The sequence below is a fragment of the Rhipicephalus microplus genome, chromosome 4 (assembly GCF_043290135.1).
Source record: "Rhipicephalus microplus isolate Deutch F79 chromosome 4, USDA_Rmic, whole genome shotgun sequence".
In the NCBI taxonomy this organism is placed as follows: Eukaryota; Metazoa; Arthropoda; class Arachnida; order Ixodida; family Ixodidae; genus Rhipicephalus; species Rhipicephalus microplus.
In genome coordinates this window covers 195,724,237-195,736,627 of record NC_134703.1, presented here as the reverse complement: position 1 = coordinate 195,736,627, position 12,391 = coordinate 195,724,237, and the positions used below count along the sequence as shown (strand labels likewise).

Genomic DNA, 12,391 nt, shown 5'->3' with positions numbered 1-12,391 from the left:
GGCACCCACAGGAAGTAAGCGCTTTACTTGGTTCCAATGTCTACTGGCAGGTAGAAACTGGAAGGATAGATCGCTTGTCCAGTGATCTTAAGGCCATGGAAACCAAGTTCGGCTGAACCATTCAGGGCACCATGGAACGCGAGGGAACTTTAGCATCCACGAGCGCTCTATTCTAGTACTGTAGCACGTATTTTGTTCCTGACGGTGATCTTTCTGCAATGTGGCGTGTCGGCGTCATGGGGATCAAGGCGCCTGCTGAGAGAATGAGCAAGGCTCCACCAGAAGTTGAGGCATCTGAACAGGGCATCATCAAGTCTGACGGCTGCTACAAGGTTCCGCTGAAACCACAAGTTTTGGGTAGACATTCAGGCAGCGATAATCGATGATTCGGAGAAGGCTATCCGCAAGGGCAATCAAACTGGTTCAAGAAACGTTCTGAACTGTATAGACACCGTGGCAAGGCCATCACAGCGGCTTTTAGCAAAGAACAGGCAAAGCGATTGGAAGTACCATGGTCACAAGATGATGGCTATTATGCGCCTCCTCATGCAGTCATTCACGAAAATGCTGTCACACCAAGGCTTCGTGCTTTGCCTGACGCCTCACCACATGCGCCAGGCCATACCTGCCACAACGATGCCCTGCTGAAGGATTTAAAGCTCAACGCTAATGTTAAGAAGTTGCTGCTCGTCTTATAGAGCCAACCAGTCGTCCAGTGGAAGTTCAGAGGAGATCTTTGGTGGGAAGACCAGTCATACCTGGTCACCCACTTGACAGGAAACGCATCGAGAAAGTCATTTGTGCTACAGCTTGAACGCAGAAGCCTCGATGTTGGGAGCTGCAAAGTGTGTTCCTTTGTTGACAGTAGTGCACGTTCAGTGCTACACTACCTTAATGGGATTGTCAGCGTACCCAGGAGAGAATAATATTGCGCGAATGCTTTAGGGTGACTAGCTTCTGGAAAGGCAAGGAAAGCGACTCGTTCAGTTAGCATATATTCTGAAGGCAAGTCAGCGAGCCAAGTGATCTGGAGTAGCGAGACTGCCTCGTGATTGTCTTGGTGTCTTGGGAGTATGTTCCGGATGAATGCGGCTACGTGACAAGCTGGAGAATCGAGAAGAAAGAAGAATGGGGGGAGGGGGAGGCATGAGCGGTAAGATAAACATGGACGTTCTTGGTGTAGAGATCGGGTCTTGAACACGTGACACAAGCCAAGTTAAAGGGGTGACCACGAGAGCACCCAAACATAAGCATCAAGATTGATAGATGAATAGATACGCTCAAATTTGCCGAAATTCAGTAAGAAATGCTTCACATTAAAAAAAACGCCAGGCCTACGCGGGACGCGCAGCACTGTCACAGCGAAAGCACGAAGAGCGGCCTTTCAGAGCCTTTTCTAACACTCTTTGGGTAACTCCTGCAAACGAACTTGCGAAATGCCCACTACGTCATTAATGATCTTAATCTATGGGTAGTGGGCTGGCATTCATATAGCGCAACCATAGCTCATAACTATTCAGGGAGGTTGGCCAAGAATTTATGGCGTGAATTTGTGAGACTTTTACGCCACCCCAACCCCCGAGTAAAAACCGTAGGTATAATAGAAGGAGTGCACTAATTCTTTTTCACTTGTTCAGATCAGACAATACATTCGTTATCTTGGACATAACGTCGTTGATCAAACCATGCTTTTTTTCTTAAATATTTCCTGCAGAAATATAGTGCTCAAAAAGGGAAAGTGAAACTTTATTTATTTTAGTTTTATTATGAAAAGTAAAAACTGCGCCAAAAACGTTCTTGTGGCTGAAGCCCAGACTGGAAGCACCAAAGGGAAGTACGTTTACAATTAAGAAGCTGAGCCTCTGCAAGTGAATGGGATTATACTAAATGTCTTTTTCTTAGCAATCTGTATCGCTGATATGACAAAAATTAGTGTTCGATTGTTTCTGATTCTGAACAGACATTGCATGAAGATCGTATCGTCAGACCAGCCCTGTGTGAACGCAAATATATTGGGCGCACACGACACCAAGAGGTAGTTATTATTACTGGTAACTGTTTTGTAGGACAACATTAGATTTTCCACGAAATTTATGAGTAAATTCTGTCGACGACGTTATTGCTTCCATAACATCTGTACGAAGCAGATGTTTTCTGTAGCTTGTCACAGTTGTTGGCGCCACTTCTAGAGAGACCGATAGTACTACAATATTTATTGCGCTGGTGCTAGATAATCGGTGATTTCGTTTATTAGAGTTTAAAACCACCAGGTTTTCATACTAATATCAGTAGCTGCAGTTGAGGCGGGGAATAGCATAAGGAGCCTCTTTAAGGCCTTATACTCTGATGACGCCGTCATCAATGTAAATACTGACAGGGAATAAATGATTTTGATTGCATTATGGGAGTTCGAAATTGCTTCCATAGCTCTAGATTTATTGCCGAAAGTTAAGCTTGAAAAACGCAGGTGAAGTCTGGTAGTCTTAAAGGAGTACTGACACAATTTCGAGTTCCGGCAAAACAGACGTTTATCATTTTCTTAGAATGTAGTGTTAACGTTGTCCCCACACCGTAACCGGAAAAGTCATATAAAACATTTTATTTAATTTTAAAGTTCTCTTCTCACGGTTCTTGCAATGCAGCTCCACCGTCAGGTACAGCGCTTGACGTTTAGAGTCAGGTGCACAGAAAATTGTGACGTTATGTAAATGCGCGCGCGTTGGGGTAACGACACAAATGAAATGGAAGAAAGCGCGACCAGCGCACCTTCTCGACTGCCTGTCTAGCGGTGCGCCGCTGACCGGCGTCATTCGTAGTTGTGCTGTGCGCTGTCCATTTTGCTGCGACACTTCGTAGGCAAATCGACAGTGATCGAATGCTGAGACCCCTCTGTTGTATGCGAAACGATGCGAGTGTGGTTTTATTGTTTTTCCGATCACCGCATCTCTGTTTCCCGATGCCACCCACTCCTTGTGCCGTCAAAGGTTGTGGTTTCAAAACTGGGGGCGACGTCAATCTGCACAGTATCCCGGACGACCTAGCGGTGAGACAAGTGTGGGTAGACTTTGTGCGTCACGATCGCAGCTGCGACTGGACGCCAGCCAAGCGAAGCCGGATTTGCTCGCTGCATTTCGGCCCAGATTGCTAACGGATGGGGAAACACCGGTACCTTCTTAAGTTCGGCGTCGCGCTGCCAAAGAAGCGATATCCGGAGCCGGAAGCTGTGCCCACGCTGTACGCTACTTCAGCACATTATCGCGATGCAAATCCAGCATCAGACCCCACACGCAAGCGTCTCTGTTTCCAGCAGACATTAAAGCTATACTGGTACGTCAAGAGTTTCTGCGAATGTCTCAGTCCCCACGTCACTGAGGCATACGTCAGCCTGACTTGATACGTCGCTGTGAAGCCGCCTCTTCGCAATCGAAACCGAAAGTGGGTTTAGAAAAAGTGATAATAAAAACCAATTCAATGCATTTCGAGGCACCAGAATACATTTTCTGGGTCCTCGATACCGTGCTTTTATGTACAGCAGAAATCCACAAATTTTTAAAGTTAGTGTCAGTACTCCTTCAATGAAAAAAAGTGAATGTGGGTATACACCTACACTTCTCTTTACATCCATTACTAAGCATCTCTGGCTATGATATTATTTCCTTCTGTGTGTAAGATAACCCTGCTGGCGGGTATTAAATCATTGTGTGAATGCAATTTGGTTTAGATGGGAACGCCTTATTGAATTCTGTCGTAAGATTCCGATTCGAAAGCTGTGCTGAAAGCAAATCTTCGATTTTTAGTTATCCTGTCTAGTTGTTTCTGAACAAAAGTAATTCGAGGTGTTGAAGACCAATGCCAATGGGCAAGAAACGTTGTGTCTAGATCGCTTTTAAAAGCATACTGAGATCATCTTAGTGCTCAGTCACAAAATTACAAAAATGCCTGAAGCGTTGGGATAAGGAAACGACAAGGCAATGTAGGCAATCACGCTTCCTGATAAAATTATAGGTACCGGGCATTCCACTACGCTACCCTTCGTTAATTTTCGAAGAAGCTTGGTATCCGCTATTCACTTGCAAGAAATGTTCATGCAGCGGCTGACGACGTTGAGGAATCATGCTTGAGTGAGTGTGCGCCCCAGTTATTGTGTGATCAAGTACAACCTGTTGTAACCGGTAGGAGCATTTGCGACCCCCTCATTAGGCTATTCGCACTATGTGACGTCTCGTTGTTCCTTTTCTGTTAAAAAACACTTTATTACTGATATTGATGCTCTTCCATTCCCGACATCAAGCCTGTTTAAGTCTGCGTTGCATACAAGTCCCAAGCACCGGCGTGACTTATTCGTTCAATACTGTACTGGCACGCAATGGATCTTTTTGATTTACTGAGGTTTTTGTTTTTGTTATTTCGTACGATAGTCGTTACGGACACCGGCAGCGGTGGCGGACAACTGCGGCGACGCGCCTGACCCGTGTTCTGATCTCACGACAGCTCTCGTTCTTTAAAAAAAAGCACTTCTAGGAAACGAGTATAAGAAATAGAGCAGTGAAGATGCCAGAAAAAAAAAACAAAGTGTGTGACAAAAACAACGAAATGAAAAACAAAACTCCTGTACAAGCGTGGCCAGATTCATCAGGTTCATAAAGTCAGCAGCACTTAAGGGTTCTGGTGGCACGCCCTCTTTGCAAGATACAATCGTCCACAGTATTACAAATAGATACAAAAAATTTAAACGTCTTAACGAGCAATGCTCGTGTAACGGATGTGAAACAGTCTGGCATAAAATGCTCCAGTGTTTCGCGAAAGCCACAATATGCTCATAACGTCCTTGATAATATCAGTTTTCGCGCACCAGTAGAGAGCAAAAACTGAGCTTATATAAGCCTCAGCAATATTTTCTTGGCCAGAATGAACAAGAACATTTATAAAGTCTTGCTTTACCGGACCAAAACTTTTTTCAGCTCGTTGATGATTTTTTTTAGTAATCTTTGAGAAAGATGTGTAGAGAATATGGGATGGGTCTCATCTTCACACATGAGGTGGTTGTCCGTATTAACCAGTTGCAGTTTGCTGATTTAACACTGCACCTATAATTAGGAGACATATGTTGGTTGTATAATCATGAAAGAGTAAATTCTCTTTTCATCTTTAGCTTAGGCCATTCCCAAATTGTAAAAAAAAAATCGCTGTCTCTTGTCTAATGAGTGCCTTGTTGAAGTCAAGCATTCATAAAACTAATTTAGCATTTCACGTCATATCAACCGTCTAAAAATGACCTAATACCCAGAAAATGCTGTAAGCAGAGCCGGAAAAAATATTATTAGGATTTTAAATGGTGGACTAGAGCAGACGTCTGCAATAAAAGATGTACATAAAAACACTTTGCCATTTATCGGTTTTCACATGACGTCAAGCATATAACCAATCATTTTTGTGTAGAGTTGCTTTTAGTGCATCCAATGAGGTTCAATGACTGTGTCATGAGGTGGACAAAATGGCAAAGAAAAAGTGTTTGCTTGCAAAAGAATGTGGAAAGTTCGTTAGACGCAGGACGGGAGTAGGTAATGTATTGTTCTTAACTTGAAGTCGTGTATACCCCGATCAGACTGGCCGTTACGTTAACACTAGCCTTAAAGAACATTACAATTTACCCCCACCTAGCTGAGCACTGCAGCAGCTGCCAATATTATCCAGTTTTGTGTGAAAAGATCATTTTTTTTATCACAAAGATAAGTTAACTCGGGAATTAGTAGAAGCGTTTCATATGAAAAGGTGTGCTGGAAAGTACGTAAGCAGCCTATCCAATGAAGTTACAACTCAGGAGCTCACCTGTTCAAGCCGTGCCTAACTTTCACATTCTGCACGTAGTAGATTCCACTTATGTAAAATTAGTGTCATTGTGTTCCTGTTGCAAAAAATTGCATTCCATGCGTGATGCCAGCACGTTCTTTGGCACTGGTACACGCTGGAGACACGCTGGTATTTACTGATACTTCGCTGTATGCACTGGGAAAGAGATTTGTCGCACTGTGGAGGAGTAGGCTTCACCGTTGTGATACTGGTGCACACTGGGAAGTGCTGGAAGCGCTGTAATTTTCACTGGCAAGCGCTAGTGAATGATGGAGCACCCCTTGTTCGTACCAGCGCAGTGTGCACATTTATGTAGCGTGCGCCGTGGTATGTTTTGGTGTCGTTGAATGTACAACAATTGATTCAATGGCACGGATAGATGCAGCCCTTACAGATCCAGAGCATACGTAATGTTTGCGGTGCACGTCCGTATGGCAGCAATCAATGCACGTTGTTCGCATGCCCCCGCGTATACCGGCCATATTCGCACCAGTCGTGTATTGCTGTAACGATTCCATGTTGCAGTATTTATAAGCCTGCAGCTGGACGCCATTTCTAACAAAAACATGAAATTGTTTATGCCACCAAGTTGACGAAACGTAAATAGGCTCTCTCGACCGCTTCGCAAGATTTCCCAGCGGAGGCAAGAGAAATAGCTATCGTTCGATTCCGCCACAACATAAACGAATGTCTGGCCATGCTTATCCTTCTAATTACTTCAGGTTATAGTTAGAGTTGTTCCGAAGCTCTACTGCAGAAACTTCAACCAATACAACTCACCGTGTCGAGAGTGGTCTTACCCAGTGCCCGGCGCAGCGAGCATTAGGCCTATCGTGCCGGCCGCGTCAGTGTATACGTAACCGGCGCTTCTTACTCTTTGTACACACAGTTTTAAAGTGTGACAATAACTGTAAAGTATAGTTTAGACATCCATGAACCTAAATCAACTATTCTGCATTGTGTCGATATCCACACAAGGAGCGCTGACGATTGATTTGTCGCCCTTTCAGCTATGCAGGCTGTCACCGTAAGCTGCCGGCCGCGTTTAGCCGGCACTTCACTGACTGATATGTAAGAACACGCGATTTTCAGTTGGTGATTCGGTATTCGGTAAGCCTTCATGAACGGACTCCCTAGCACACGTTTTCAGCAGATTTTATTATTTCTTTGAGCGGTTCTTTACTTGTTGGTATTGATATAACTACAACTTTGTTCGCTGGCACGTCCGCGCGCTGTAAACACTGCCAGCCGAGGCGAGGAAAACAGCTGTCGCTTGATATCGCCACTGCGGAAATGCATGTTTGGCAACGGTTGAATTTCTACTTACTTCAGGTACAATTTAGGTAACAGAATGTCGCGAAGCTCAAATGAAAGAACTTCAAGCATCGCAACTCAGCTGTGCCGAGAGCGGCCTTACCTAGGGCCTCGTCCAAGTGAGCCTTAGGTATATCGTCCCGGCCGCGTCTGTATACATGCTACCGGCACTTTTTGCTTCAAGTAGGCAATATTATGAAGTGTAAGAATGACTGTAAAAGACAGTGTACACATGCCTGAGCCTAAATAAGCCATTTCTTCTTGTGCACGGTGTCCGCACTAGGAGCAATGACGATCGATGTGTCGTACTTTCAGAAACGCAGGCTGTCCTCCAAAGCTTCCTTCCGAGCACAGCTGCCAGTACTTCTGTAAGAACGCGCAAATAATTTTGAGTTGGTAATTTGGTACGCCTTAGTGATCTAGTACACTGGCAGATTTTTCAGCGGATTGCATTGGTATTTTCTTTGGCAGTTTCTCAGTTGCAGGTAACCATATAAATGCAAACAGCTACACTGGCACGCCTGCTGTATAGTGCTATTCGCGGCGAGATTGGGCAATAGGTGGCAGCACCGTCTCGCGCAAGTGTGGATAGGACGTCGGCGGCACGTATACAAATACACGCCGTGGCGCTTCGTTGCGTGCGGTCTGAGCGGATTGTCGACGGATAAAATGCGTTGACTACAGTTCACTGTTAATATCTAAGCTATTTTCTACTGAATCGGTAAATGACGCCTATGCAACGTTGACATTACCCCCGAATAAAGCGCATTATGCCTTTCGTAGGGATGCTCGCCTTGGGAAGACTTTCTTGACACCTTCGCACTAAATGAAGCCTTAGCTGTGTTGTTAGTACGTGGTTAGCTTGTGTTCCGCCTGCTACGTATTGCTGTAGCATGAATGAACTACTTAATTACAACTTTTTTATGTGTGTAGTACAAACAAGAGAAAAAGAGAGATCTTATAAAGACGGCTTATATGTGCGATTAGTAGAGTACCACCATTCCCACCTTATACTCGTATGACTTTTTTTTTGTCATTCTGTTTACCCCAAAATGTGAGACAGTCGATAAGTATAGCCAGCAAAGCTTAGTAGCTGACAGCGCTTTGTGCTACACTGCGTTTACCGCGTGACCACACATGTTCTTGCACCAGTAAATATATACATATCTGATATAGGAGGTCAGCAGAAATCTGTCATCAATAGATTACGTGTATGACAGTGCTACAACAAAGTCCTCGTCAATGGGACAAGCATGTTTTTTTTTCAGCCACAAAATGACCGCAGCCTTCCGTCGATCCCTAAAATGCCACTAAGTGCTGAAGACAATGAAAAAAGATAAAATATTCAGCAAAATATACGACATCTCATACAAGGCTTGGCGTCTGAATAATTTTCAACGTCTGGGCTCTTCAAAGCGTTCTTAAATCTAAACACACGGTTGAGCAAGGTGTCTCTGTTTTAGGTACAGTTTAGGCACCATGTGTCACAGTTTAAGGGATAGTAATAAATGCGAAGCATTTCTTAGCGAACTTCGGTGATTTTGAGCGTATATCTCTATCTATCGATATATCTAGCCGCTTACGGCTTTTAGCTCTGCAGGCCATTTCGATAATGGTATCATACCAAACTTGGTATGGCATAACATGACTGTATGAAGAACATATTTGAGTAGTCACAACATGAAAATCTAGACACGTATGTCATGAGTGTCATGATTTACAAATCATGGTCCTGCAGCTCTTGCGATGGTTTCCTTCACATAATATGTTGCATAACTGGTGTGGTATGACATGATTGCATGGCGAACACAAGCGACAGACCCTAACATGAAAATCACGACATGCGTGTCATGTAAGAACATGACTACATGCACACTCGTGATACGCTCACGACCTTTTTGCTAGCTTCACATATGATCAATTTGGTATTACGTGACACCAATGGATGACGAAGGTGTCACTGGTGCAAACATGATTATCGTGAGATGCGTTTCTTGTGAGAACATGAATACATTCCACACTTAAGGCGCCAATAAAGTTTGACGTGACGTGGTGCGCGTGCTCGCCGGCGGTCATTTCGTCGCTCACGCTGGTGTTGCCACGCCAGGCGCTGGTCCTGCCGTGAAGTCGCAGGCACGTGCCGCGCTTCATTGCTTTGACGCCCGCAGGTTTCATCGCATCCGGCGTCCCTCCGTCACGAAAAAAGGGAGACGCAGTGTTGTCTGCCTAAGGCATTGGTGCGAAATGCAGCATGTCGCATTTCGCGCTGGTTGCCGTCCGCCCACGCCGACGGACGCTGGTCACGCCTAGCGTCTGACTAAAGAGTGACGTTTTGCTCCCTTAGCGTCGCTGTGCCCCGCGTGCTTACGCGTCAACGCTACATTGGAGTAGATTGGGCCCCTTATGATGTACTCGCGGCCGTTTTGCCTGCTCTACATATACCGAACTTGGAGTTACATGACACCAATTGATGACGAAGTTATGTGACTGCTGCAAACAACATAATCGTGACACGCGTGTGATATAAGAATATGACGTCATACCACGCTTATAGCGTGCTCGCTGCCGTTTTGCTAGCTTCACATATACCAAATCTGGTATCAGGTGATGTGATAGAAGCCAAAGGTAAACAACACATCTAAACATGATAATCATGACATGGAAATCACGTATGGCATCATTAACCTCCAACTCGTAATGTTGTGCTGATTTAAAAGTGACATATCAACCTTTCTCACTCGTGCTTCACATATCATCAATTTCCGCTGTACGTACGATTTTCCAATTTTATTTTATTTCTATGTAGTGGTACCACAACCAGATAAGCATAACTAAGGCTCTTCGCATGATCAATAAACTACAGTTTCCTAGTTGTACACATACCAAGAGCGCGCAAGTGCATGGCCTTGAGTGTGTGTGTGTGTGTGTGTGGGTGTTACTACAGTGTCGCTTTAGAACGCTACATTCATACACCATTGAATAGTGCTCATGTTTGGCAGGATGCCAAGAGTATTTTGCGATGCGCTTGAAACAGGAAGTGGCACCCATTCATAATTCATTCTGGTGAATGGAGGATACGACGACAATAAACAGCACTGTGAAATGTTGGACTCACCGATCTTACTACAATGCATTAGTGGCCGAACAAGACCAAGTGTTTTCGTACGTCGTTTCAGACAAACGTAAAAAAAAAGTTACACTCGCGCTGACATGACCACACAAACAACACATTGAGAACGCGGTTGACGTACGTGCACCAGGAACATGACATGGCTAGCAGACGACGCAAGGAGCAATTCACACTTCGCCGTTTCGGCTACTTGCCACCAGGCGGCGACTGTACTCAATCTCGCAGCCAATAGCGCGAGAAAGTTGATGATGTGTGGTGCTTTGTGGGACTTCGGCCATTTGATGTCGAAAGAGCGCCAGGTCATAGATAGCGCGAGAAAGTTACTGAATATTCAATCATGTTTCCGCATACGTACCGAAGAAGTCATTTAAAATACTTTGTGCATGTTGACCAGTAGCAAGTGCGAGAAGCGACTATCAAAGAAAAAAATATCGACCGCGACAGCTGACAACCTGTGATTGCTTCTCTAGTCAATTTGAGATTCTTCAGAGTTAAGATCTGGATTCTTCGAAAAACTTTGCGCTCTTGCCAATACCGCAAGTCATTCGGTGCCCGGAAGCCGTTCGTCACTGTTGAATAAAGACGCAATTGTTATTTAGAAAGAATTATCGCGTCAATACTGACTGCGCGACTTGTAAATATGAAGCCGAACGGCGTGTTCTTAGGACAAATAGTCATTTTACAAACTAATCAACATGTTCTGGCGAGACGTAATGGGTAGACTACTAGGCTTAGAATTCAAAAATGACAAGTTGAAATCCTGTCGTTGGACATTTCAATTTTTCTTTTATGTTTTAATATCTTTTTAATGTGAATGTGTGCAATATCGCTTTTTACAATTATATTCATTTATTTAATTATGGCGAAAGGGCACCCTTGTTTTAACCCTGTTAAGCCATTTTGCGCTGAGTACACAGTGCCTCCCAGAGCTAGTGCTGGGACGCTGCCAGTACCAGCGCGATAGTGTGCCCATAATCAGACATGGCGCTGGACGTTTGTACACGGCGGCGCTGATTTTTGTAATGGGGGTGTTATTGTTTTATTTTTTATTTCCCATTTTCTTGTTTTCTGTTGCTTGATTTTCACGCACATGCGCTCTTAAGCTACGCTGGAATACATGTTCTGCGTGTTTCTTTCAATAAAGTGACTCGCGAGTTCGCACTTGTTTGTCTTCCCGTCTATCGTTTTCCCGTCAACAGTGCACATGCCGAAACGTTTCCAAGAATTTCCTCAAACCAACTCGCTCAACTTTCCATAATGTTAATACTCCCTAGTCAGCCAGGTAATAGGGCGAACTGTCAAAAACGCCTGAAATTCGCGTCACATAGTTCCAAGGCACGAAGCATCACATTCCAAAAAAAAATGTTGTTCTGTATGAGTTTCAGTAGTTAAAGTTATTTTTGTGTAACTAGTTATCTTCTTACTCTGCCGCCAGTAATCCGGAGTAGTTGCATAATAAGAATAATCTTTTTGACCCAAAAATGAATGCGTAGCTTCTTTTTTATATTGTATTCATTGCGAGTGCAGAAAAAAATACTTTTCACGTTGGTACTGGAACGCGACACGTCTAACAATCTTGGAAGTGTGGTGGTTTGGGCAAGTTGGTATGACATGATGATAGTTGCAGTGCAAAAACAGAGTGAGAACTAAAGGACGAGGAGGAGACGAGCGCTGACTTTTTACTGAGAGAGTTGGAATTAGCGCTCGTCTCTTTCTGGTCCCTTTTTCATCGTTCTGTTCTCGCGCTATAACTATCATCAGGTCAAACGATCGTCGAACATGAAACCAGGAGAACCACCATCTGCAACAAAATGCAGCAAGTGAAAATGATGATTGATATTTATCTGCTTAGGAAGTCTGCAGTACTGTGTACACCAACGTTTAGGCCGTTTGAAGCAATGCGCAGCGTGTGACGCACTTTCGAAGTTCTTGTACACAATTGTATGTGTACTCCATGAAAGGCAGCTCTAGAACAACAAAACAAGCCGACGACGCGGCGAGAAAACGATACGTTTGCAACACGCCGTTCTGAGCGGTGCTTTGGAATATGTAAGCGCATCAAGAGAATAGCGTTGTCGATCACACATGAATATCAAA

At 44.3% G+C, this 12,391-nt stretch overlaps 1 protein-coding gene across 1 annotated transcript in view; it reads left to right on the top strand.

The window, feature by feature from the left end:
• The window catches only part of LOC119172551 (putative defense protein 2), a 189,089-nt gene that overhangs the window by 46,771 nt on the left and 129,927 nt on the right, over positions 1 to 12,391 (top strand). The window lies entirely within an intron of this gene.